A 25756-nucleotide genomic window follows, 5' to 3' on the forward strand; every position below is an offset into this window, starting at 1 on the left:
ATTGGTTGGTGAAAAGTGTGAGGTGCGTCGTATTTTTCCGAAACGGCCGCCATGTTGTATCCGCAGACAGCCGTGACTGTCCGCTGATAGTGCAGTGGGGAACAAGGCTGGGAAACACATTTTGGGTCATTTGGTGTTGGGAAGAGGGGCTGGGAAGGGTGGGGGAGTGAAAACAGATGATTTGGGGTTATTGTTTAGGTAGAAGAAGAGAGTACATTGAGCAGCAGTCTGTGGACACTGCGTTAGTCCACAGACAGAGTCTTAGGCGGGCAGATGATTTGCTGTGTACAGGCAGGCTTTGTCAGGGTAGGGAAGTGGAATCTAGATGATATGGAGATATTTGCAAAGGTGAAAAATAGGACCTGCACCTGCGAATCTAGGCACTGGCACAAGCACCACAGTATAATATGGCCATGCACCCAACAATCTGGCCACAACCATTGTAATAATAAGGCTTCGGCGGGCAGTTTAAAAGAAAAATGTTTGGCGTTATTTGGTGACTGAAAGAGGGTTTGGGTGGACAGGTTGGCTTATTTGGTGATTGCTTGGGTTGACAGCTTGAGGTACACATTTGGCGTTATTTTGTGATTGCAATAGGGCTTGGTCAGGGTACAGGAGTGGAATCTAGATGATAAGGGGATATTGGCGTAGGTGAAAAACAGGCCTGGCAGTCTATTTCAATGTCTGCAGATGTAATTTGAATTGGGAAGTAGAGGGCAAGTTGTGTTGTGGTGGTTGTGGCCAGTGGCCAGATTCTTGGGTGCATGGCTGTGTTATGCTGAGGTGGTTGTGCCCATGCACCCAAGAATCTGGCCACAACCATTGTAATAATATGTGTACAGATATGGAATCCGGCCATTGGAAACAAGCATTATAATAATATGTGTATAGTCATTATACATACTGTGGGGGCAGTGTATAGTATTTGTAACATGGTGACACAATACAAGTGAAGTTCAAATGGTACGTATGATTGATGTACCATTGGGGGTACAGGTTGACTTTGTTGTACATGGTAATGCAGGAGAAATCTTTGCTTCTTTTTCTGTGAAAAAAATATAGCATAATATGTTAGGTAGGATAGTTTACAATGTTGCATTGTATACAATCTCACATATTGATGTACTTTTTAGACCCTCACAATTAGTGCTTTCCAAGTACTATGCTTCAAACAACATTACAGTGTGTTTTGAACAGTTGCTGTTTTTGTTAGCATAATCATTGGGAAAAAAAATCGATACAGGTTTTTAAAAAAGCTACTATATTTATTTGACGGTACATGTCACAGTATGTTTGTTTGAAGTGTGCAGTACTTAAAGGAATGTTAAAGGTGCGCAAATAAGTGTATTTGTTGTTACAAGCAGTGTTGCAGTAGGAGGAATCGCAATGCTGTAAGTGTTTTGCTTTTTGAAAGTGCTGGTGTTTTTTTAAAGGAATTTTTGAAGTGTTTAGATATCTGCTGGTGTATTGAAACAGATTTTTATTTGAAAAGGAGCATTGCAGTACTATAGATGTAGTTAGATACCAGTTGGCGTATTCTAACTGTTGATAGGTTTACCATTTTGAAGGGTATGTTTAGAAGTACTTTGATTCTTATTGGTGTATTTAAACTATTTTACTACTGAAAAGTAACATTGAAGTATTATGGGTGCAGTTAGATACCAGTTGGAGTATTCCAACTGTTGATAGTTTTACAGTTTTGAAGGGTATGTTTTGAGGCAGTTTCATTCCTGTTGGTGTATTCTAGCTATTTTACTATTCAAAAGTAGTATTGGAATAGTATGGCTACAGATATATACCAGATAGCATATTCTAACTGTTGATACTTCTACAAGTTAGTGACTAAACTTTGTAGACCCTCATAATTAGTATTTTCTAAGCACTATGGTTGATGTGATGATCGGGGGGGCCGCCGGTGTCATGCGGGCCCCTATGGCGTACAGGCCCTGCGCGCAGCAACGCTGCGCAGGAACAGACACGGAGGCGACTGCTCGTCCCGGCGCTCCGGCCCCAACTGCCGGGCGCCGCCTTTATTATCAACTACGCATGCGCGGCGTGTACGCCGCGCATGCGCACACTGTGTACTACGTACACAACATCCCTCCTTTTCCCCCCAAACAACAAACCATCAAACATGGGGCCAACGTGGCTCAAACATTGTATACTTAACAGACTTTTGTTGCTCAGGTCGCTGAGTCCATAATAAAGTCTTGGAACCTTTGTGGAGGGCGGCGCCCCTCTCTGCGGTGGTACCTGGGCGGTCCCCGTTCGACATTCTCTGGCTCCGCAGGGTCTCCGGGCGTGTCGACGTCCTCTGGTGGTGCTTCTGCCGCCTGCCTTTGGCCAGGGTCCAGTTCTTCTTCAGAGGTTACTGGTCCTATGCGTTTGAAGAAGGACACATTTCTGGTCACTGTCCCACGCGCGTTCGCCGCTGTGACCATGGATCCCTTGACGTGGGTAAAACCCATCGGGTGTGTTTCATATGTCATTGAGAGTTTCCCCTCTGGCCTCCTGTTTCGGACCAGGACGGTGTCTCCTACCGCTATTTCTTTTCCCGGCAGCCTCCGCCTCACTGTCTCCTTTTCGTTCCTCGCGGCCCTGTCCGCTGCCACCTGTGTGTCATCAATCACCCCCGGGCGTCGCTCTCCCGCTTCCGGTATCAGCCCTCTGGGTATGCGCTTGAATAGTGCTTCGGCGGGCGCGATCCCGGTGGACTGATGTGGGGTGGACCGGTACTCACGGGTGGTAGATGTGGCCTTGTGGTAGTGGTGGGAGCGAAATCCTCTTCTTTCTTCTTGTGTGCCACAGCCTTGCACCAGCAAGACTGTGGGTGTTCCAAAAATTTTTTTTTTTTTTTTTTTTCCTCTCTGCTAGCGCCGTCGGCGAGTGGCGCACGAGCACCCTGTTGGGCCGCAACCACGGTCGCCGCACGTGACAGGGAGCGGATCGAAGAGAAAAAAAAAAATGGCCGCCGGTGCGTCGTTAGTCCGTGACGCGGCGGGCTCAACACAGCATTGCAGCCGGGCACGGGAGTGGGCCGTGGCTCCTCCTCGTCGCCAGTGTGATGATCGGGGGGGCCGCCGGTGTCATGCGGGCCCCTATGGCGTACAGGCCCTGCGCGCAGCAACGCTGCGCAGGAACAGACACGGAGGCGACTGCTCGTCCCGGCGCTCCGGCCCCAACTGCCGGGCGCCGCCTTTATTATCAACTGCGCATGCGCGGCGTGTACGCCGCGCATGCGCATACTGTGTACTACGTACACAACAGTTGAAACAACAGAAGTGTGTGCTGTGCACAATTGTTGTTTCTGTTTGCATAATAAAAATCTATATAGCATTACCAAAAACGTACTAAATGTATACTTGTGTTGGCATATAGAAACTGTTTTCCATTGCAAAAATAGCATTGCAGCACTATCGATGTAGTTAGATACCAGTTGGTGTATTCTAACTGTTCATGCATTTATAATTCTGAAGGGTATTTTTTGAAGCAGTAAGGTACCTATTGGTGTATTGTAACTATTTTGCTACTCAAAAGTAATATTGCAGTATTATGGATGCAGTTAGATACCAGATGGCATATTCTAACTGTTGATAGTTTCACAGGTCAGTGACTAAATTTAGGTTTAAAAAATATTAAATAGGCATTTGTTAGATTTGCTGGTAATCTCTGTTTTTGTGCGCAATAGCGAATTCTACGTGCTCAGAGCAAATATCAGGTCACAATACAATGCCACTGACCTGAATCAGAAGCAGTAGTTTGAGGATATGACGATCCTCCTGGTCACCCTGTTCCTCTGCTCCTGTAAAGGACACACAGGGAGCAGGATTTCCAGGGAAACCCTCTGGGGAACAAAACCCTGTGTGTCTTCTTAGGATGGTTTCAGATTCCTTTTGTGTGAGGTTGAAGTAAAGGAGGATCCCAATGGCTGTGGTTCCTAGAGTTGTTGCAGCAAAGAAGGAGAGCACTGCAGGGAACAATAGGAAAATACTGATTAATGAATGAGCAGGAGAAGACATGATGTGGATTCACAGTAAGCAGGAGAACTACTTAATATTAGTACATACCCAATCTGGTTTGACTGGTTGCGCATGGACACATTGATGGCTAGAAGTAGAGAGGATCGGTATAAGCGTGCGCCTTTCAGTTTAAGGGATAGAGGTTGATGGCCAGGAGCGAAGGAAGGCGAGGTAGAAAGAAAAAGACCCTGCCTCCCTGTTGTAAGCAACGGAGCTTGGTAACTGTAATGGCCGCAATCCGGCTGAATCGCTAGCTGTTTCAATGTGTTCTGCGATGCGCCGCGAAAAAATGGGTTTGAAGGTAGTCTTGACGGCTGCAGCTTGGCCACAGAATGCTGGACGTCTGCGTGGTAAAGAAAAATAAGTAAAGCAGACTTCTGATCTAGAAACGAAGTGGTTACTGTGGTAACAATTTGTAGCATTCCCACCCGGAAGAACGCAGAGTCAGAAACGAGCTGTAAGGATCGGGAAGGCTGTAGCAGCAGTGTGTGGGACCTACAATAGGGGGAGATCATGTTAGGAATACAAAGAATACTGAGGAGAGGGGAAAAACATAAGGACAGAAAAGGATCGACACTTATGAGCGTTCGCTAAGAAATGTAGCAACGCAGGGTTCTACGGTCCAGATAGCCTCATGAGCACTTCTGACATCAGGTGGTGGAGCCACTGAGCCGTGTGGATACCAAGAGACTGCAATGTTACAGCAGAGTGCAGGAGCCATCTTGGTGGTTCCTTTAAATATACAAGCAACCTGCCTCCACCTATGCCACAATGACCAGCGAAACCTGCCCCTCATGACAGTATGCCCCCTCTGAAGGGGAGAACCCCCCAGCTTCCCGGGGTGAAAGAGGTGGAAATTACATACAAGCTGGGGGGCATGGACAGCAGAGGCTGGTTCCCAAGACCAATCAGCCGGAGAATAGCCCTTCCAATCGACCAGGTACTGTAAGACGCCACGTTGGTAATGGGAGTCACAAATCCCGGTGACTTCATTCTCGGGCCCAGAGGCGGTGGAAACAGGAGGTGGATGATGGGCGGACCACCGCCCAAAGCGATCGGGCAAGTCCAGCTTCAGTTGGGAGACATGAAAAACCGGGTGGATCCGGGACCAGGAAGGAGGCAGTTGCAACAGAAAGGCGGCTTCGCCCCGACGGGCCAAAACACGAAAAGGCCCAAAATATCTGGGAGACAGTTTGGGCGGGACCAGATGCCTAGGCAAAAATAGAAATGCCAACTAAACTGAGTCTCCAAGATTGATGGGGGCATAGGAGAACGATGGCGATCCGCCTGAAGCTTGATCCGATCCTGGGCAACCTGTAGAGCCGATCTGGCAGCCTTATGTCCCCTCTGTACACTAGCAACCAGGCCATCCAGATCCGGGAGCAGCGTGGAAGGGGACATGATTGTTGGGAAGCTAGCAGGATGAAAGCCGCAAGTACAATAGAAGGGACTTGACTTAAGGGACGTGTGACTTGCGTTGTTGTATGCAAATTCAGCCAAAGGCCGGAGTTTGGTCCAGTTATCTTGTGCAGTGGAAATATAACTGCAAAGATATCCTTCCAGGATCTGGTTGAGTCTCTCAGTTTGGCCATTAGTTTGAGGATGAAAGCCCAAACTGAGAGCCTGTTTGATATTCAGAATGCTTCAGATGTGTTTCCAGTATCGGGACATGTATTGGGGGCCCCTGTCTGAAATGATAGTCTCAGGAAGGCCATGTCAGGAAAATATGTGTTCAATGAATACTCAGGTCATCCGAGCAGCTGTAGGAACTCCAGGTAAAGGAATAAAGACAGCCAATTTAGTAAGAGTGTCAATTGTGACCATGATAGTATTGCAGCCCGGAGAGGCTGGTAAATCTACAATAAAATCGCTGGAGATGATCTGGCATGGTTTAGCAGGCAGGGGCATCCGAACCAGATTGCCCAATGCAGCCCTGCATGGGGTCTTGGTCTGCAGGCATGTAGAAAAAGAGAACACATAGTCCTTGACATCTGGGTGTAATGTGGGCCACCAAATGTATCTATGGAGCAGATTTGATGTGTTGGAGATGCCCGATGACCTGCCACCTGGGAATCATGACACCAATTGAAATCTTCTTTCCTCAGATCCAAACTTGGTAAGAAGACCACTGGTTCATGGTATAAACAACCTTGTTCCTCAATCAGATTGTGTTAATTCAGGAATTGCGGGTTCAGAGTCTCAAACGTGGTTGTTTCTAAGACGATGTCCTGTAAAAACCTCTGAATGATGTTGATGAACAATGCCTTGGGAAAGATGGGTTTGGAATGAAATCGAGGAACCGAATATGGTTCCACTCTGGACAGAACATCTGCTCGTAGATTTATTCTCGCGGGAATTAATGTGAACTCCATGTTAAATGGGGAGAGAAAATGAGCCCATACTGCCTGTCGACTATTACGGGTCTGCACGTACTGTGGGATGTATTATGCGGCCTCACTCTGCTATCTATGTTGCGAGAAACAGCAAAATGGCGGCAAAACCCTTGTGCGCACCAAAACCGCGGTTTTTCAACACGGCTGCACAACCTGCCACCCATACTGCATGTGTGGTGGAACAGAGCACATGATGCAGAAGAAGTGGCAGTGGGCTCCATGACAAGTAAATCTAGAGTGCAGAGGGAGCAGCAGTGCTTTGCAAGTGAAACTCCAAAATTTGCCTGTAAATGACATTTACTTTGCTGCTGAAACTTCAAAATGCCTGTACATAACACTTTCCAACACTCAAAATCTTGCTTGGCGCTAAAATTCATTTAATCTAATGAAGCACTCTGAATTTAAAGGGTCCTGAAATGTTAAAAGCAACACATTTTCTCAGAAAATCTGTGTGCAGCCACACTGGGCTACCTGTGAGTGACAGCCCCTATTAAATGGGCTCTCCTGATGAAACTGTAAAGTTGTCTAAAACTAAAGATCTGCCAGATTAGCAAATATAAAAGGACTGCTGCTGAAAGGAACACAGATCTCAGTTGTTTTTGATCGCACAGGTTTAAATCTAAGAATGTAATATATATATGTCATCTGATGCAACAAGGTTGTTTGATGCTGGATTTCAAGTCAAGAAATTAAGAATTAACTTGGGTTGGTTGGGCCTGCAAGAGGTTGAAAAACAGGTTTCCACCCAAGGGGGAGGGTATGGCTCTCAGCAGATGCTCACTGACACATGATAATTGTGGGGATTGCTAGACTTGTGTCTGCTGCCAGGAACTGAACAATGGCAGATTCTCCAGGCCAGGAAATGGATGTGTGAAAAGGTCATAAGCTAGGCTGCAGAAGGAAATCCCAAAGGTGGGGGCTGCTCCTTGAAGGAAATCCCAAGGATGGGGGCTGCTCCTTGACTCCAGAGACAGACAAAAGGCTGACCATTTGCTGCTAAGAATATCTAATGAACATTTTTAGAGACTTATAACTCGCTATCAGAAGGGGTGAAAAATATAAAGAGGGCAGATTTGTTAATCTAATTTTTGGTCCTATATTTCAAAACGTGGTAGACCAGTGTAGCATATTCTGAACGGGAATGCCAATATATGTGGTTTTATGGGAACTGTATTTATGCTTGAATTGTTAAACTTTGCACACATATTCCTATGGTAAACACACACATTTGTGGAAATTTGAAGAAAGTTTGGAAAATATGTTAATGGCGAAATGGATAAAAATGCTGCAAAAAGGGGAAACAAGGTCTCACAGCTGTGGGATTTTGATGAACAGATACTCCATAAAATATGTAATCCTTGTATGTGATTTCCGTAGAGGTTACACATGTATAAATATGTATTTAGGACAAAATTCGATCTTGATACTAGTGGCTAGGAGAGGTTTTTAAGTATTGTAAAAACCAAACCATAAACTTGACATCATCTGTCTTTGATCCAATCACTTGGATGCAAGGCGGAGATGAGGCTCTGATCCAATCCCAGTTCACAGGGGCAAGTTTAGTTAAGCTGGCCCATACACCCATTTTTGTGATGTCATTTAAAAGGACAAATAGAGACATCTGACAACACATATACACTCTCTCTTCTGATTCCAGCGAAGCACTCTGATCCAGCATTCAACATCCAGCCTTTAACATCATTCCAGATCCAGATTCCCATCACCATGCCAAGCAGTTGCTGAACCATTTTCAGCCAGGCCTCAATCCTCAATTAATCCTCAACTAATCCTTACAACCCAGTGAAGCGCTGTGGTGTGGGAAAGCATCCTGAAACTATCTGGCTTGCTACCATAAATGCTTGCCTGCTGAACTCACCATCCCGCTGATCTGAGATATCCAGAAACAAGAAGGGCAGATCCCGTGCAGTTCCAGTGACCGGCCTAGCTGATCCTAGCTGATGTGCTGTGCTTCCCTGATAGACCCGATCCATTGACCAGAATCTTGATCGGCCAAAAATCTTAAATCCCAGTGGATTGTGAGCATGAACAGGACGCTAGAGAACTATTGTATACCTTGCCTTATCTTGTTCCACCCTAATATCGAACTATCCTTACTTTCATAACCAGTGACAGTGTCAAAATCTTTAGTGCTATCTAATTCTGTCTGTTTGCTAAAGCGTCATCTTCATAGTCATTTTCATTTGTGTAACTCTCATCCAAAAATCCCACTTCGAGTGTTTGGACTGGCTCTGCCAGGGAAGGCGCTGGGGATCTGTTACTGAAGTCATGAATAAGTCTCAGAGCTTACTTTGACCCACCCTGGTTGTCTAATCTGCATGCTCTAGTCTTGAGTAAAAGCATAATCCACATTTTCTGGTTTTAAACTGAAGTTCTTGTCCAAATGTGTGTCTTTATTTTCGAAAAACACCTCTCACTAAAACCTGTATAACTCCCTCTGTTTTAAAAATAGAAACAGAATTTCAACTCCCACTGATACCTAACATCCTTAGCTATCGCTGCAACAAATAACTGCATTGCGAAACAGTGTAGTTGACCCGTTTTTATCACAAATCACATAGTAAAAATGTTCCGCGAATTAACATTTTGCAAAAGTTTTACACGTGTGAATTGCCTTAAAAATGATTTCCCACTTTGCCTTTGAGATTCCAATTGTTTTCTTTTGATTAAATCATTGTTTTTGATTGCTTGCATCTGTTCAAAGCGGCTCCCGTAGAAATGTATAATAATTTAAGCATTTTTGAACACATTTTGTGTTTTTGCTCAACCAGTTTCAAAGCCATACTGACAGTTAAAAAGTCAAATCCATTTTCTCTTGTTTTTCAGGGGGGAAGGTGGGAGTAATATTCTGTTTGGTCTGTATTATTCCTGAGTACCTGCTCTCTCCTCACATCTATTTAAATTGCCTGTTGGTGGGTTGAGGGGTGTTGCAGGGGGAACCTCTAACCACAGTGCTATCTGTTCCAAACCAACCCAAAAGTATTTTTTTCTTTGCTGCATTCGTGTGTGTTCATTACCTGATTCCCAGTGCATTAAAGATATCATTAAGTGTTCCTGTCACCCCATTGGTGATTGTTGTTACCTATTAAAAATATGTTGTGATTTTAAATTCTCAATCCATAAATAAATAGTTACCATTGCAAACTATCCTGATTCCTGGTTCAGTGTGAGCGGGGGGCGGGAGGGAATTTTGAGAAGGGTGTGATATGAGTGGTATATAATTCAGAATTTTTAACTTATAGACAAAAATAAATAAGGGATTCATTTGTGCACTACATACTAGGCGAGGCTTGGGTGTGTGCCTGATTGAAATCCCTTACAGCTTGGGGGCTCGTGTCTTGGATCCTGAATTTGACCTACAACTCGTGTGTTACTCACCGAACTGTGAACACCCAAAACCGACGACCACAACAGGGTTGTTTGGGAGTTTGATTGTAGAGCTTGGGCTGGAGCCTCCTACCCAAGCCTCCTCTCTGTGAGGGAAAAAATGACCTTTTCAATGATATGGTCCTCTACTGAATCAACAGTAAAAACAGTAAAAAAGGACCCGATCACTTAATATAAAGAGCGGGGAGAACACATTGCCACGGAACCAGCTGCAAAGAAAGAAAAGATCATAAACATCAAATGACAGGTAAGCATATATTACCCAATGGTTCTCCGTGATGTACCTGATATGTCCTCCCCAAGGCTGGCTAGAGGGAACCCAGAGAGGACCTTCCTACCTAGAATACAAAGCAGTGCTATAAGGTGCGACCGGGAAACCCAGGGTGTATAAATAGAGAATGAAGTTGTGTCTTACCACTGTAGATACTGGATTATCTTCAAGGGAAGCAACGGCAGGTGTAAAATAATAAAGAGGAAGATTAGTGCGGGTACTAGTCCCGGGAGGCATGAGGAGCGCTCGGTTACAGGTTGGTGCAGTAATCAGGGCAGCTTCCTTTATGCACAGTAGAAAGATGGAAGGAGTTCCAGTACACATTGGTAAGGTATGGTATGGTATGAGGCAGTTATGGAAGGTCCCAATCAGTGGCGGCTGCTTATATAGGGTGGGGGTGCTGCCCCCCCACCCAGGGCCCCCCACAGTGTGCTGCAGACACTGAAAAGTATTTATTTATTTTTACATTTTTTTTGTTGTTGCTGCAGAACCAAAAATATAAATAATTAATAAATACCGTCTGAGAGGCCCAATTAGCAACATTACAGAGCATGGTCTGACGCAGACCGCTCTGCAATGTTGACTGCTGGATGGGCCTGGCTACTAGCTACTACACAGGGGCACGTCCTCTTTTACGCACCATTTGTGTATTGTAGATGCATGGAGCTCGTAGCTCCACGCGTTCTACGTTGCAGCACACAATGTAGGAGACTGGCGGGGCGCTAGAGGGGTGGCCCCGCCAGTAAATATTCTGTGCGCAAACAGCGCAACACCAGCCAGCCTCTTACTTTAACTTTGGGGCATAGGCTAGCAACAGGTATTTAGTGAATGTCATTGGCTGTTTGCCAGCCAATGACATTCATTAGTGTGGGTGGGATTGGGTGATGGGCGCCGGCGTGTTGGTGACGTAGGTGTTGCCACCTTCTAGAACTTCTCACTCAGTCTACTTGAGAAGCGTTTCAGGCAGCTGCCCAGCCATGGTGCAGAACAGGACAGCAGAGAGAGAGGGCCCACTTCAGTTGCAATGCATCGGTAAGTAAAAGGATGTCGGAACCTTCAATCGTTCCCCAGGTCAGCAGGACCTGGGGAATACAGCAGGGCCAGGGTGGGTCTAGTCGGTGTCAATGTGAACGCCGTAGTAGTAGGTAGGCCGTTGACATCGACTGGCTGAGGGCCCAGGGAAGAGCACAGACAGACTGGCACAGAATGATCCATGCCTGTGCAAAGCGCCTCTGTGCCCTGTGGAATCGGGAAGGAATGCATGCAGATTTCAGTTTAATAGGAAGCAGTTGCTCAGAGTATAGACACGCACTGCAGAGCACTGCAGAGCAGCACATGTACACCCTCCCTCGTACATTTGGCTGGCCCAGATGCTAAATACAAACCTGCATTTTAACCATCAGGTCCTCTGGCATGTAAAACCACTCCAACCACTTGCAAACCTGTCCACAATCCAGAAAATGCCATTTCGCAGACAAGGACTGTGGCCAACACCCCTCATCGCAGACAGCATGTGTGTAGTTGCACTTGCACTGAAACCATATTTTCGATGCATCACATGTGCCGGCCGTTGCATCAGGCGGCCTTCCCCGTTCTGCAACAGCTGTGTCAGATCAGATGCAAACGTGTTGTGCACCCGGGACAAGGAGATCTGGTCTCTGTTGCACTTTCAGCTCTTTGCAGTACGCCCAGAGCAGACGGGAGTGCATGCATTAACACCAGAAAAGGGAATTAAGGCAGCCGCACACATGCACACACTCACTGCACAAAACATGCACACGCAAACTACCTTGCAATCTCTGCCCCTACGCATTTTAGATGCCTTAAATGTTGCCCTCGTGGAGGGCACACCAATGCACAAAACAGGGTGAGGGTGGTGATGCTTAAAAACCGATGCAGACTGCCTCACCTTGGGGTGACCTTTAAATTAAGGCTTGCACCTCGCATATGGGGGGGGGGTGTGATGCTGGAAATGCATCAGAGGGACAGGGCCTCTGAATCCCTGAGTCCATGTGGGACTCCTGGCAGTGCAGCTCTCTCTTTTGGTTTGGTGAACAGACCCATGGGATACCCTTATGGCACCCATGGGTAGAGGTACAACCCTGTGCCCCTAGTGTATGTTTTTGGGCACCTGTGGGTGGCCCACAGAGCAGGGTATGGGCTGGTGGCAGCTCTGTGCTGAATTTGACAGGTGCTCTGGATGTCCTCCATTTTGGGATACCCAGGCCCTGCCATTGGGATCAGTTGATTCCTGATAGGAAACAAGATGGCCCCTGTGGCCTCTTGCTTTCTATTGCCTGTTACCTTGTTTCCCAAAGTCCTGGGAAGCCCTGACTCTGTCCCTTCCCCCTGACTGGCTGTTGGGTGGAAGTTCCATATATGGTGTTGTTGTGAAGGGCCCAGCTAGACTGACTGGAGCCTTCCCAGTGACTGTATGTTGTGGGTACCTCCTGTGGGTGGGAACTGGGTGAATGGAGTGTGTGACCAATATACACTCCTTGTTGTGGTTGTCTGGTTTCTGGCATGAGAGACAAAGACTGAGACAGCCCTGCCCGAAACTGGCCTGAATGCAGTGTGTAGTGTTGAATGGCTGGGTACTTGTCCCAATCCACATTCCTTGTTGTGAGTGTCTGAAAGGGAGGAGTGTGGCCTGAATGCACTGTGTGCCTGATTGGCTGACTGACTGCATGAATGCCCTTCTGTATGATTGGCTGCTGAGTATGTGCCAGCAGTGTGGATGAGAGACAGAATAGTATATCTGGGGACCTCTCACCACTGGTAGGAGGTTCAGGGAACGTTCAGAAGCGTTCAGAAGCGTTCTGGAGCTGAGTCTCCACTCTAAGAGTAACTGGAACTGCTGATCCTCGACGTCCAGCTGGAAGAAGAAGACTTGCTGTTGCATTTGCTTCGACCGATCCGAAGGCTGCCGAAATCGTCGAAGACTGACCCGAGAGAGGACCTGGTAAGGCGCCCTCTTCCCGTGCTCCGAGGGACCATCGAGCACTGCTCCATCTTCGCCGAAGCGCCCTGGAAGACAGACCCTCGAAAGGCTGCCGACCCGAGACGGGACCGCCAAGGAGATCGAAGTGAAGCACCCGGACATCGCCGCCGTCGAAGTCCATTGCCGTCGACCAGGGTTCGCAGGTTTGTGTAACCGCTGGAGGCCCGTCGAAGTTGTGTTGCCCAGCCGTGGGAACCACTTGACGCCGTGCCGCCGACGACCGGAGCCGTCCGCTCCTTTGCCTAAGAACATTCGAATTGAAGGACTCCCTCGTCCGCACCGTAGACCGCTTTATCCTGCCGGAGAAAGTCGAGAACGACCAACGCGCTGAGGAGAAACCTGCCGGTGGGTTTCCCGCCACCCGAAGACCACAAAGACTCGAACGACTCGACGCCCTTGCTGGGCCTCTGTCTCCACAATCTTTGCGGTCCAGAACTATTGTCACCGAGGTGCCCCGCACGCCTCTGCCTTGTAGGACGCCGACGCTCCGACGCCGACGAGCACCGCTCGGACGAAGCTGCCGCCTCATCGACGCCGTTCTACCCTGTTTGTCGATGGACGTTCGACGCCCCGTGTCTCCCGCTTGAAAGGGAAGGCATTCAAGAAGGGCCGTCGATTCCCCGTCGCCGAACACCGAGTTCCTCGACGCTTCTCGACGCCTCTCGACGATCCGTGACTCCCGCTTGAAAGGGGATCGCTCAAGAAGGATCTATCGACGCCTCTTCGAAGAACTCGACTCCACCAGGTACATTGGGGGGGTAAAAACATTATAGGAGGGAATAAGACTTGCAGAACAATATATGGACTGGGCTTGTGCAATATCTTTATTTTACAGGTTGCCCAGGTGGGGGGATCTCCACACAGAACTGTGTCTAGTGGTAGGGGCCAGTATTCTGCCTATTGCTCAACCATCTTATTTTCTCTCCTCTCTCTATTGTTGGTTTCACTCTATTGATCTGTGTGACATTGTTACAGTATTGTTGATGCACTTTAATGAGATCTAATACAAAGGGTGGTACCACTTTAGAATTGTATATATTTGCCATTGTTGATTTTCCTAAGTACAAAGTGAGTTATTATGATAAGTGTACATAACCTTGAATATTGATTATATAAAGACTGTGTTCTAACCAATACAGTGTGTGGACATTCCTTTGTGGGGGCTTGGGGACTACACTGTACTTAAGAACCAGCCTGCATCACCTCCTGAGAAGCTAGGCCTTGATTGCTCGTCCATTGCTACCGTAATAGAGAATCTTGGCTGGGGTCTTCTGTGCCTCTCTTCTACCATATAGAGAGCAGAAGTACAGACACCCCCTACCGGTCCTTTACAGCTGGTGGCAGCGGTGGGATGCTTATGGTTTTAAGAATCAGTGTATAACCGTGCCACTTACAAAAGATATCCGCACTTTATTAAATTAAGGTTTAGTTGTGTACAAGATAACTGCATTACAAACAATGGAGTCTATTGCAAATGGCAAATTGACTCGGATGAGCTTGGAGGCTCTCCAGAGTGCTTGTGAAGCCAGGGAGTTAGACTTTGTGGATAAGTCTAGGGCTGAGCTGATAGCTGCCCTGGTGGACTACCAGACTGATGGTGAAACTCTTGATGAGGGGGGGAATGCAACCAATGAGGACTCTGCCCCTGGGGTTTCTGCTGAATCTGTTTCTGGGAATGCCGCCATTCCTGCTGCCTCTGTTCCAAACCCCAGCAATTCCTTGGAGCTTGAGTTATTAAGGATGAAATTGGCCTTTGAATACCGCAAGTTGGAAATAGATGCTGAACTTAAGAAAGAGGAGTTGGCTCAACAAGTGGAGCTCAAGAATAGGGATCTTGAACTCAGAAATAAGGACCTTGAACTCAAGAGCCAGGACACTGAATGTCAGAGAATCCAGCTAGAGAAAGCTAGAGTGGAGACTTCAGCTAAAACCAGTGAGAGTGTCAGGTCCCCAGCCACCAAGTTTATGAAAGATTTGGTTGGTGTATTTGTGGAGGGTTCAGATATCCTCCAATGGATTGAAGCGTTTGAAATGGCTTGTGCGATTCATGATGTTCATAAAAGAGATTGGGCTAAGTGTTTGTTAAGCAGAGTGCCTCAAACTGGATATGACTGTATTCTGAAGCTGAGTGTGGAAGAAAGGGGTCAGTATGAGTGTATGAAGTCTGCTTTGATTGCCAAGTTTGGCAAGACACCTACCCAATACCTTAGAAGGTTCAGGGATTTTAAGAAAAGAGAGAATGTGTCTTGGGTTGACTGGGTGAGTGCTGCGCACATGAACATGATGGGGTGGATCGATGGATACAAGGTTAAGACTTTTGTTGAATTGTCCCACCTCTTGTTTTTTGAGCATTTTTCTGAAGCCTGTTCACCAGAGCTGCGTCAGTATGTGGCTGACCAGAACATTTTGGACCCCTTTAAGCTGGCTAGGTTGGCTGACAAGTGGGTCTCCCACCGGGTGTCCCCTAAGGACTCCAGTGGGAAGGACAAGGACAAAGAAAAGGGGGCCTCTCAGAAAGCTGAGGAGTCCCACCAGCAGTCTCAGTCGGGTAAACCTAAACCTTCCTCTCCCAAGACCCAAAAATCTAGTGGGGATAAGTCATCTGTGGGTGGGAATAAGAGTAGTGGTCCACCTGCTGCAAAGCAGGCTCCCGGTGGTTCCAGTACCTTAGCCCGCACTCCTGGCGCTTGTTGGGACTGTGGGGCTCTGGATCACAAAAGGGGTGACTCCAAGTGTAAAGGTAAGGCACTTGGAGTACAGGCTGTCAGCCTGACCTACCCTTACCCCGTGTCTGAGGTGGAGGCCACTGTCCTCCCCTCCTCTACCGGGATCACATTTGGTGCTCCGGTAGAGATTTCCTTAGTGTCCCTTGGGGCCTGGGACCAGTATGCAGAAGTACTGGCGACTATCCCACAGAACACCCGTAGGTTTTTGAGAAGTGTTCTCTTGAATGGCCAGCCTTCTACTGGTTTGAGAGACACTGGGGAAAGCATGACAGTGGTGGACAGGACCCTGCTCAAGCCAGAGGATTATGTAGGTGCTCCTCTGCGAACCACCAGGTTAGCTGGTGGGCCTCCCAAATTATCACCTGTAGCCTTAGTCACACTCATGATTGGAGACAAGACAGCAAAGCTTCCTGTCCTGGTTCAGGACAATGTCCCTGCTAACATTCTGTTAGGAAATGATCTAGTAGAGTTGGGGTTGATCTCGGATGGTCTTCCCATGACTGCTGCTGCAGTCACTAGGTCACAGGTGACACCGGGTCTGGCTGTGGGTCAGGTACCCGAGCCGAAGGCACGGACTAAGGCAAGACGAAGAAAGAGCAAGAAGGCCACCTCTGTGGAGGGGGCTCCTTCTCTTCCTGCTGTTTCTACAGCACCCATTGGCATCCATGCTCCGGACGGGCTGGGTCCAGTGGTAAACCCTGTCTCAACTCCTGTGGGAGAAGAGCCAGAAGACTCTCCTGTGGGAGAGGTTCTCAACCCGGAGGATCATCCCGACCTTCACTGCTTGTTAGCTGAAGGGGGACCCTCCCGGGCAGACTTCTGTAAAGGACAGGGAGAGTGTCACTCTCTCGAGGGTCTGAGGAAACAGGCCCTGTCCCAGGCACAAGGAGAAGTGCCTAGGACATTCCGGATTTATTGGGGGGGTGAGCTCCTTGTTAGTGAGCCCACTAAGCCTGAACCTGGTGCCCTCAAGAGGTTGGTGGTACCCCAGGTTTACAGGCCCTTCCTTCTGCAGTTGGCGCATGAGGTGTACTTGGCTGGTCATCTTGGTACCAAGAAGACTAAGCAGAGGCTCTCTGTCCATTTCTACTGGCCCCGGATGGGAGTAGAAGTGGAGTCCCACTGCAGGACTTGCCCAACTTGTCAGTTGTCTGGCAAGACTGGAGGCAGTGTCATTGCCCCACTGCAGCCATTGCCAGTGGTTGCCACACCATTTGAGAGGGTGGGCATCGACATTGTCGGTCCCCTTGACCCTCCCACGTCAGGTGGGCATCGGTTCATCCTGGTTTCGGTAGATCATGCCACCAGGTACCCTGAGGCTATACCCCTTCGGACTGTCACTGCCAAGGTGGTTGCCAGGGCTCTCCTGGGCATTTTCACCCGTGTTGGATTCCCCAAGGAGGTTCTCTCTGACAGAGGATCCAACTTCATGTCTAGTTACATGAAAACCATGTGGAAAGAGTGCGGGGTGACCTACAAGTTCTCCACCTCTTACCACCGACACCAATGGTCTGGTTGAGAGATTTAATAAAACTCTCAAGGGCATGCTAGGTGCTTTGGAAGAGCCCCTAATGAGGAAATGGGATCTCCTCCTGCCATGCCTGCTGTTTGCTTACAGGGAGGTACCTCAAGAGGGTGTTGGTTTCAGCCCCTTTGAGTTACTCTTTGGACATCCCGTGAGGGGGCCCCTCGCCTTGATCGGAGAAGGCTGGGAAGCCACACCTCCAGGTCCCGCCAAGCACGTGGGGGACTATGTGTTAGGCCTCAGACAGAGGATGACACAGATGATGGGTCAGGCAACAGCGAATCTCAAGGCCAGCCAGGAATTGAACAAATACTGGCATCACCTTAAAGCATCGCAAGTGGATTGGACTCCGGGACAGGAGGTCCTCGTGATGGAGCCTACCAAGGCTCGGGCCTTGGCAGATAAATGGACTGGACCCTTCAGGCTAATCTCCAAAATGGGCGAGGTCAATTATCTGGTTGACACGGGAATCCCAGGGGTAGCTCCTCCGGTATTCCATGTTAATAGGCTCAAGCCTTTCCACAGGCGAGCCGAAGTCTCATGTCTCTTGCTGGCTTCCAAGCAAGAAGAGGATGAGAGTGAGCCCCTTCCTGATTTGCTGCATAGCAACCCTCAGGATGGCTCAGTGGAGGGAGTGCATCTCTCTCCAGATTTGACAACCGAGCAGCAGAGGGCCTGCAGGACTTTGCTCCAGCAGTATGCCTCTCTGTTTTCGCTGATGCCAGGCCTTACACCGTGGTGTAAGCACGAGATTGACACTGGTGATAGCGCGCCTGTCAAGAGCAGGTGCTACCGAATGTCAGATACGGTTAAGAACCACATCCAGGCTGAGGTCGCCAAGATGTTGGATCTGGGTGTTATTGAACCCTCAACCAGTCCCTGGTCCAGTCCTGTGGTCCTTGTCCCCAAGGCAAGTTCCCAGGCAGGTACCAAGGATTGGAGGTTCTGTGTGGACTACCGAGGAGTCAATGCCGTCACCAAAACTGAAGCGCACCCATTGCCCAGGGCTGATGAGCTTGTGGACACCATAGGTGCTGCCAAATTTGTGAGCACCTTTGACCTCACCTCAGGCTATTGGCAAATAGCTCTGACGGACCATGCCAAGGAAAAGACAGCGTTCTCAACACCAGAGGGACTCTACCAGTTTAGGGTCATGCCTTTTGGGTTGAAGAATGCCCCTGCCACCTTCCAGAGATTGGTCAATCATGCTCTGTGGGCTGGAAGCCTTTTGTGTGGCTTATTTAGACGACATTGCCGTCTACAGTTCCACTTGGGAAGAGCACTTGACACATCTGGGTAGAGTGTTGCAGGCCTTGAAAAGGGCTAACCTCACTATCAAAGCCACCAAGTGCCAGATAGCTCAGGAGAAAGTCATGTATCTTGGTCATGAGGTAGGAGGGGGTCAAATCCAACCTCTCCCCAGTAAGGTACAGGATGTACATGGCTGGGAGACTCCCACGACTCAAACCCAGGTGAGAGCCTTTTTGGGCCTCACTGGGTATTATCACAATTTCATGGTGGACTATGGAACCATAGCTGCACCACTGACAGCTCTGACTTCACCCAAGCAGCCTAGGAAGGTTAATTGGACTGAAGACTGTCAGAGGGCCTTTGATGGCTTGAAAGAAAGTCTGTGTAGGGCACCCGTGTTGTGTGCGCCTGACTACAGCCTACCCTTTATCGTCCAGACGGATGCCTGCGACACCGGAATTGGAGCTGTCTTGTCCCAGTTAGATGACAAACGGAGAGAACATCCTATCATATTCATCAGTAGACAACTCAAGGGTAGAGAACTTAGGTGGGCTACTGTTAAAAATAATTTTTTATTATAGTTTGGAGCCTTAGGCGTTTTAGGCCCTACCTTACAGGGTCTACCTTCAAGGTCCAAACAGATCATAAGCCCCTGAAGTGGCTTATGCAGATGAACGGTGAGAACCCAAAACTGCTCAGGTGGTCCATTAGCCTGCAAGGGCTAGACTTCACCATAGAGCACAGACCAGGGAAGAGTCAAGATAATGCAGATGGCCTTTCCAGAAGGTATGTTGACCGTCTGGATGAGGGTGTCTATCCCGTGGGAGATTAGGCACCCTCCACCTCAGTCTGGGGGGGGCCACTGTGATGCTGGAAATGCATTGGAGGGACAGGGCCCCCGTATCCTTGTCCTTTACTGCTTTGTATCATGTGTTCTGTCGTGTTTTCCGCGCAGGAGTCCATGTGGAACTCCTGGCGGTGCAGCTCTCTCTCTTTTGGTTTGGTGAACTGACCCATGGGATACCCTTATGGCACCCATGGGTGGGGGTGCAACCCTGTGCCCCTAGTGTATGTTGTTGGGCACCTGTGGGTGGCCCGCAGAGCAGGGTATGGGCTGGTGGCAGCTCCATGCTGAATTTGACAGGTGCGCGGAGTATCCTCCATTTTGGGATGCCCCGGCCCTGCCATTGGGATCAGTTGATTCTGGATGGAAAACAAAATGGCCCCTGCCGCCTCTTGCTTTCTATTACCCATTACCTTGTTTTCCCAAAGTCCTGGGAAGCCCTGACTCTGTCCCTTCCCCCTGACTGGCTGTTGGATTGAAATGCCATATATGGTGTTGTTGTGAAGGCCCGGCCAGACTAGCTGGAGCCTTCCCGGTGATGTATGTTGTGGGTACCTCCTGTGGGTGGGACCTGGGTGAATAGAGTGTGTGACGAATATGCATTCTGTGTTGTGGATGTCTAGTACCTGGTGGTTGACACAATGACTGAGACTGCCCTGCCGAAACCGGTATGAATGCAGCTTGGAATGTTGAATGGCTCGGTACTTGTCCCAATACACATAACTTGTTGTGAGTGTCTGGAGAGAAGTGAATGGCCTGAATACCTCGTGTGCCTGATTGGCTGCCTGCCTGCATGAATGCCCGTAGTCGTGATTGGATGCTTGAGTGTGACCCAGTGGAATGAATGGGAGGTCAACAGTATATCTGGGGACCTCTCACTGCTAGGAATCGTGTTCAGAAGCTGAAGTCCACTACGACAAGTAACTGGAGTAACTGAAGCTTGACCTTGAAGCCCTGCTGGACGAGAAGAATTGCTGTTGCTCTCCTTCACAATCTGAAAGCTGCTGTGCCTCCAAGGACTGACCCAGAGAGGACCTAGTAAGGCGCCCTCTTCCTGAGCTACGAGGGACCATCGTGCACAGCTGATCTTTGCCAAAGCTCCCTGGTAGACAGGCCTTCGACAGGCTGCCGACCCGAGACGGGGACTGCCGCGGAATCTCAAAGAGAAACACTCGGACTGTTGTCCGCCACGGTCGACGACCACCGTCGCCGACCGGAGCCGCCGTGCTCCTGTTTGCCTAAGAACTTCAATTGATCATCGGACGCTCTCGTCTGCATCGTCGCCCGCTTTATCCTGCTGGAGAAGGCCCGACCATCGACGCGCCGAGAAGCATCCGCTGGGGGGGTTTCCCACCACCTAAGGACCACAGAGAAGCCGATGACTCGACTCCCTTGCTGGGCCACAGTTCTTCATCATCTCTTTGCGGTCCAGAACTATCGTCACCGAGGTGCCCCGCACACCTCTTCCTTGCAGGACGCCAACGCTCTGTCGTCGACGAGCACCGCGAGGAACAAAGCTGCCACTTCACTGCTGTAGTTCAACCTGTTCGCCGTCGGACGTTCGACGACCCGTGACTCCTGCCTTAAAGGGAGGGCACTCAAGAAGGGCCATCGATTCCCCGACACCGAACGCTGAGTTCCTCAACGCCTCTCGACGATCCGTGGCTCCTGCTTTAAAGGGAGTCACTCAAGAAGGATCGGTCGACGCATCTTCGGAGAACTCTACTCCACCAGGTACATTGGGGGGGTAAAACCTTAATAGGAGGAAATAAGGCTATTGAACAATATATGGAATGGGCTTGTGCTATATATCTTTATTTACAGGTTGCCCAGGTGGGGGGATCTCCACACAGAACTGTGCCTAAGCGTAGGGGCCAGCATTCTGCCTATTGTTTCAACCATTTTACGTTCCTTCCTATCTCTATTGCTGGTTTCCTTGTTATTGATCTGTGTGACATTTTAACCGTACAGTTGATGCACTTTAATGAGATTTAATAACATTGGTGGTACCACTTTAGAATTGTATATATTTATCATTATTGACTTCCGAGTACAAAGTGCGTTATTGTGATCGTGGACATACCTTTGAATATTAATTATATAAAGACTGTGTTTTCAGTAATACAGTGTGTGGACATTCCTTTGTGGGGGTTCGGGGACTAAACTGTACTTAAGAACCAGCCCGCATTACCTCCTGAGAAGCTAGGCCTTGATTGCTCGACTACGTTACCAATAATAGAGAATCTTGGCTGGGGTCCTCTGTGCCTCTCCTCTATCATATAGAGAGTGGAAGTACAGACACCCCCTACCAGTCTTTACAGCAAGGAAGCCATAAGCTTGGGCGGGTTATTCTAATTGGTGAGGATTGTTAGAGGAGGATACTGCAGATACTGCATAGTGAGTGACGGCTATGGTGGTACTCATTTGTGTACAATGACGGTGGAACGTGGGTTGCGCACACACTCACATATCACTGCACAGTGAGGGATATGGTGTGGGGGGTAATGCAGCCAGAAGTATTCCTGCACAGCGTTGCTACTTGCTAGAAAGGGTAGACAGGTGCAGTAGTGGGTAGACCGACCACACTGGGATTCCCTGGTATTTTTTATTTTGTTTTGTTTTTGCCATGTATGCATAGTGGCAGAGTAGTCCTTAATAGTAAAATTAGACCAGGTACACCAGCAGAATCACTGCACAATGAGTAAGGAGAGGCTGAGCACATGCGTGAAGTTGCGCAGTGATCATGAGGTACACGTAGGGACTTCACTGAGTAGGGACATTCAACCGATGAGTTTGTAGAACGTACTTGCATACGTGTTCTTTTACAATCAATCAGGCAGTTTGCTACACATAGGAAAAATACTGTTCATTCCGAATAGTGAGTGCCTGCAGCAGTTCAGCAAAGTGAGAGGGGATACAGAGAGGTTTTCCTGCACTGCCATGGCGTGGGGAGAGGTATTCCTGCACGGCCATGGAGTAGGGAGAGATATTCTTGCACGGTCATGGAGTGGGGAGAGATATTCTTGCACGGTCATGGCGCAGCGAATAAGGCTCACACCAAAAGTTAATGAATGGTAACACTGGATACTTTTATTTGGGCAGGGGTGTGGGTGGGGGTCACAGGATCAAACAATGCTTATTGCAACTGCCCATTGCTGTCATATTGCACATGTTTAATGGCTTAGTAAAACAAGCACTGGCAACGCCAACAGTTTGAGCTTTTGTGTAGGCATGGGAAAGGCTCTTGCCAGGCACAGCCGTAGAATGACCTGCCTATTGATAGTCGCAGGTGCAAAATGGTACGAGTACCTTGGTATCTATTAGCAGTGCCTGGCAAATGCCTAATACTTATACACCAGCTGAAACTGTTGGCTTTGCCAATGCCTGGTTTTAACAGGACTTTGGTAAAGGACACGCACAGCACTTACAAATCAAGCGGCTGAAAATGATCTAGTTAAGAAATGTGTATTGCACCAGTAGCGGGTTGCCAACTCCATTTAATTCATTAACTCTCAGAAGACTGCATTGAAAAAGCACTGCTGGCATGCACTTTTTTGCGCAAAGTTTGATGGTAAGACTTGATTAAAGCGAGCTCAAAGAGTTCCCATGAGGAGGTGTTTTGGGCAAGGAGGGGCAGGACTCGGAACTGGGTGGGAATGGCCATAATGATTAGCAGGCAATATGTGGGCAAATAACCAAACAACACCTACAAGCTTTGTGAACCTCCTCATATGCCATTTCCACCTATATGTTCTGTAATGCACATTATTCGGCTTATAGGTGTAATAGCCCACCTTAAAGAGGTGCTATCAGAGGAGGACAGTGTCAGACATTCACTGAACTAATTCCTGTAACTATACATGTTTTCGAGCTGTAAAGCATGGACCATGGTTCACGCAATGACATTCATCTTTATGATTAGAAATAAGTGAGATGTGTCAGTGAAATGGTCGTTGCACATACACACAGCACTGTTATATTTTTTAACCAGCCTCAGTCAGAATCAGGTTGTTCTGATAAGTACAATTTTTTCAAACTGCATCAGGTGTGAAGATTCTGATAAATTACATGCTAATATTTTAGCTTAGTTTCTCCCCTTTCATAAAATGCCTAACATCTCACCTTAGTAAGAGGATGAACACATATGAATGCCAGTAACAGCATGACAAGATATTTTTCCATCATTACTGGCTATCATCTATATAATGAATGTCTTTATGCATACACCATAATACCAGCTATTAGCAATACAGGCTACTGTAACATACACCATCACACTTGCACACGTAAGAATAATGTACCACCATTAGTATGTAAAACCTAATGCTATGTATGTCTTATTGTGGTGGGTTTGGACAGTAAATTGCACATTTTGGAGGCCATTTTTGAAACATTTTCAATGGAGGAGAACCCATGGACCCCCTTGGGTGGTACTGGTTCGCGCACTGCGCACACCCGCTCCCAAATTACCCCTACCTGGCCTACCTGTACCTCCACATAAGAATCATACAGGAAAAGCATGCAGGCAATATAGATTTGACAAAGAGGAAAGGGGAAGCACTGCATAAAGTCCAGACTAATCTGGACTCTGCAGAGCAAAGGCTCCAGGAAAGCAAAGAATCAGAAACAGAGGCTAGGCAGTATATCACCAAACTCCAAGAAGATCTGGCTCTCTTGCAGCATAAGAATGTAGAACAAGATCTCAAATTACAGATACTGTAAGAGGAGTATCATGAAAGCATTGACTCTCTACAACAGAGTCACCAGAAACTGGAGCATCAATTGAATTATAATAGAGTCTGTGCAGAACAGATAGTCACCTTACAAAACCGCCTAGAATCCTTGAAAGAGGAAAATAATAAATTAATTATTAAAGATATCCACTCTCAAGAGGAATTTGATGAGGAGCGCCAGAAATCGAGTGCATTAAAAAAACAGACAGATGACCTGGCTGCACAGAGAGGCACTCTAACTCAGGAGAGGGATGCCTTGTGCCAGGAAGTCAGCCGATTAAAAACTAAGTTGTAGGAAAGAAAGCTGGCCCTTCAGGAGTTTAGTGAAATTAAAACTGATTATGAAAAGCTACTAGAGCACACCAAGCGGGTGGAGGATGTTCTGGCAAAGAACACTCAGACCAATAAGGACCAAACTCAGGAGGTGAGTCTCCTGCAACAAAAATTGGCCCAGTATTTCCAATCCAGTCAGGAAGCATAGAGAGACAATGAGGCTCTCTGTGAAAAGAATGACAGGCTCCACAAACAGATAGCCGTGCAGGAGCAAATCATTGAGACCAGTAAGGCCTTAATAGAGGAGCAAAAGGGTCAGATTTTGGGATGTCATCAGGGAATAGGGGCTGGAAGAGATGAGGTAAGAAAGGACAGAGAAACCCCTGAGCATGGCCTCAGGACACCTGTCATCAGGGACTTTAATCCCTTCAGTTCTATGAACTCTGCCACCCTCATGTCCACTGGCACATATGAACCAAGGGCCACAGGGATGGTAGACTTCAGCCCAATGGGAAATATGGGACCGACGGATCAGCGCCTCCCAGAAATGGATTGGCGGGCATCGGTGTACAGATTCTCAAATATTAGGGCTAGCCTCTCTGATCAAGAAGACTCCAGTGAGGGGAGAATCAGAGAACTGGATCCTCAAAAATATCACCTACCAAGGGATCCGCCTTCAAATTGGGTGGGGAATTCCATGAAACTAGGCCCACAAAGAGTATCTTAAAAACATCTTCTCAGCTAGGGCAATGGGGGTGGGGGTTACTCAGTCAATCCTGGGAGCAAGGGAGAGTCAGAAGACTCCTCTGAACGCCACAGGTCTCAAGAGACTAGGCCCCCACATTCTGAAAGCCATTGCCAAGCTCGCAGAATTAGGGAGAGCCTAGAGGATCAGATAGCCACCTCCTGTAGCAGTGCCTCTGAGTCAGAGGATGAGTGGACAAGGGTGACTAAGACGAAAAAGGCCAACAAAATTAAGAGGGCCCTACTGAAAGATCCTCGGAAACAAATCAAGGCCATTAGGAGCGTCATAACTTCCTATCATGAAAATGCCAAATATTCAGTTTGGGAGCACCTCGAGTTGTATGAGCAAATGATGGTTACTTTCCACCTGAAAGATAGCCAGAGTTGCATTCAGTATGTCAAGTGGACATGTTCCCCTGAATACTCCAGCTTCTTTGCAAGGCTGCAGGATCAGAACCACTCAAGATGGTCCACCTATAGGGCGGCCATCTTAAAGCATTTCTCCATACATAGGAACCCTCAAGAGGCCCGCAAGGTCGCCTACAATCTGAAATGTGGGGAAGACCAGGCC

Source organism: Ambystoma mexicanum, chromosome 14 (genome assembly GCF_040938575.1).
Source record: "Ambystoma mexicanum isolate Mex_15411 chromosome 14, UKY_AmexF1_1, whole genome shotgun sequence".
Classification (NCBI taxonomy): Eukaryota; Metazoa; Chordata; class Amphibia; order Caudata; family Ambystomatidae; genus Ambystoma; species Ambystoma mexicanum.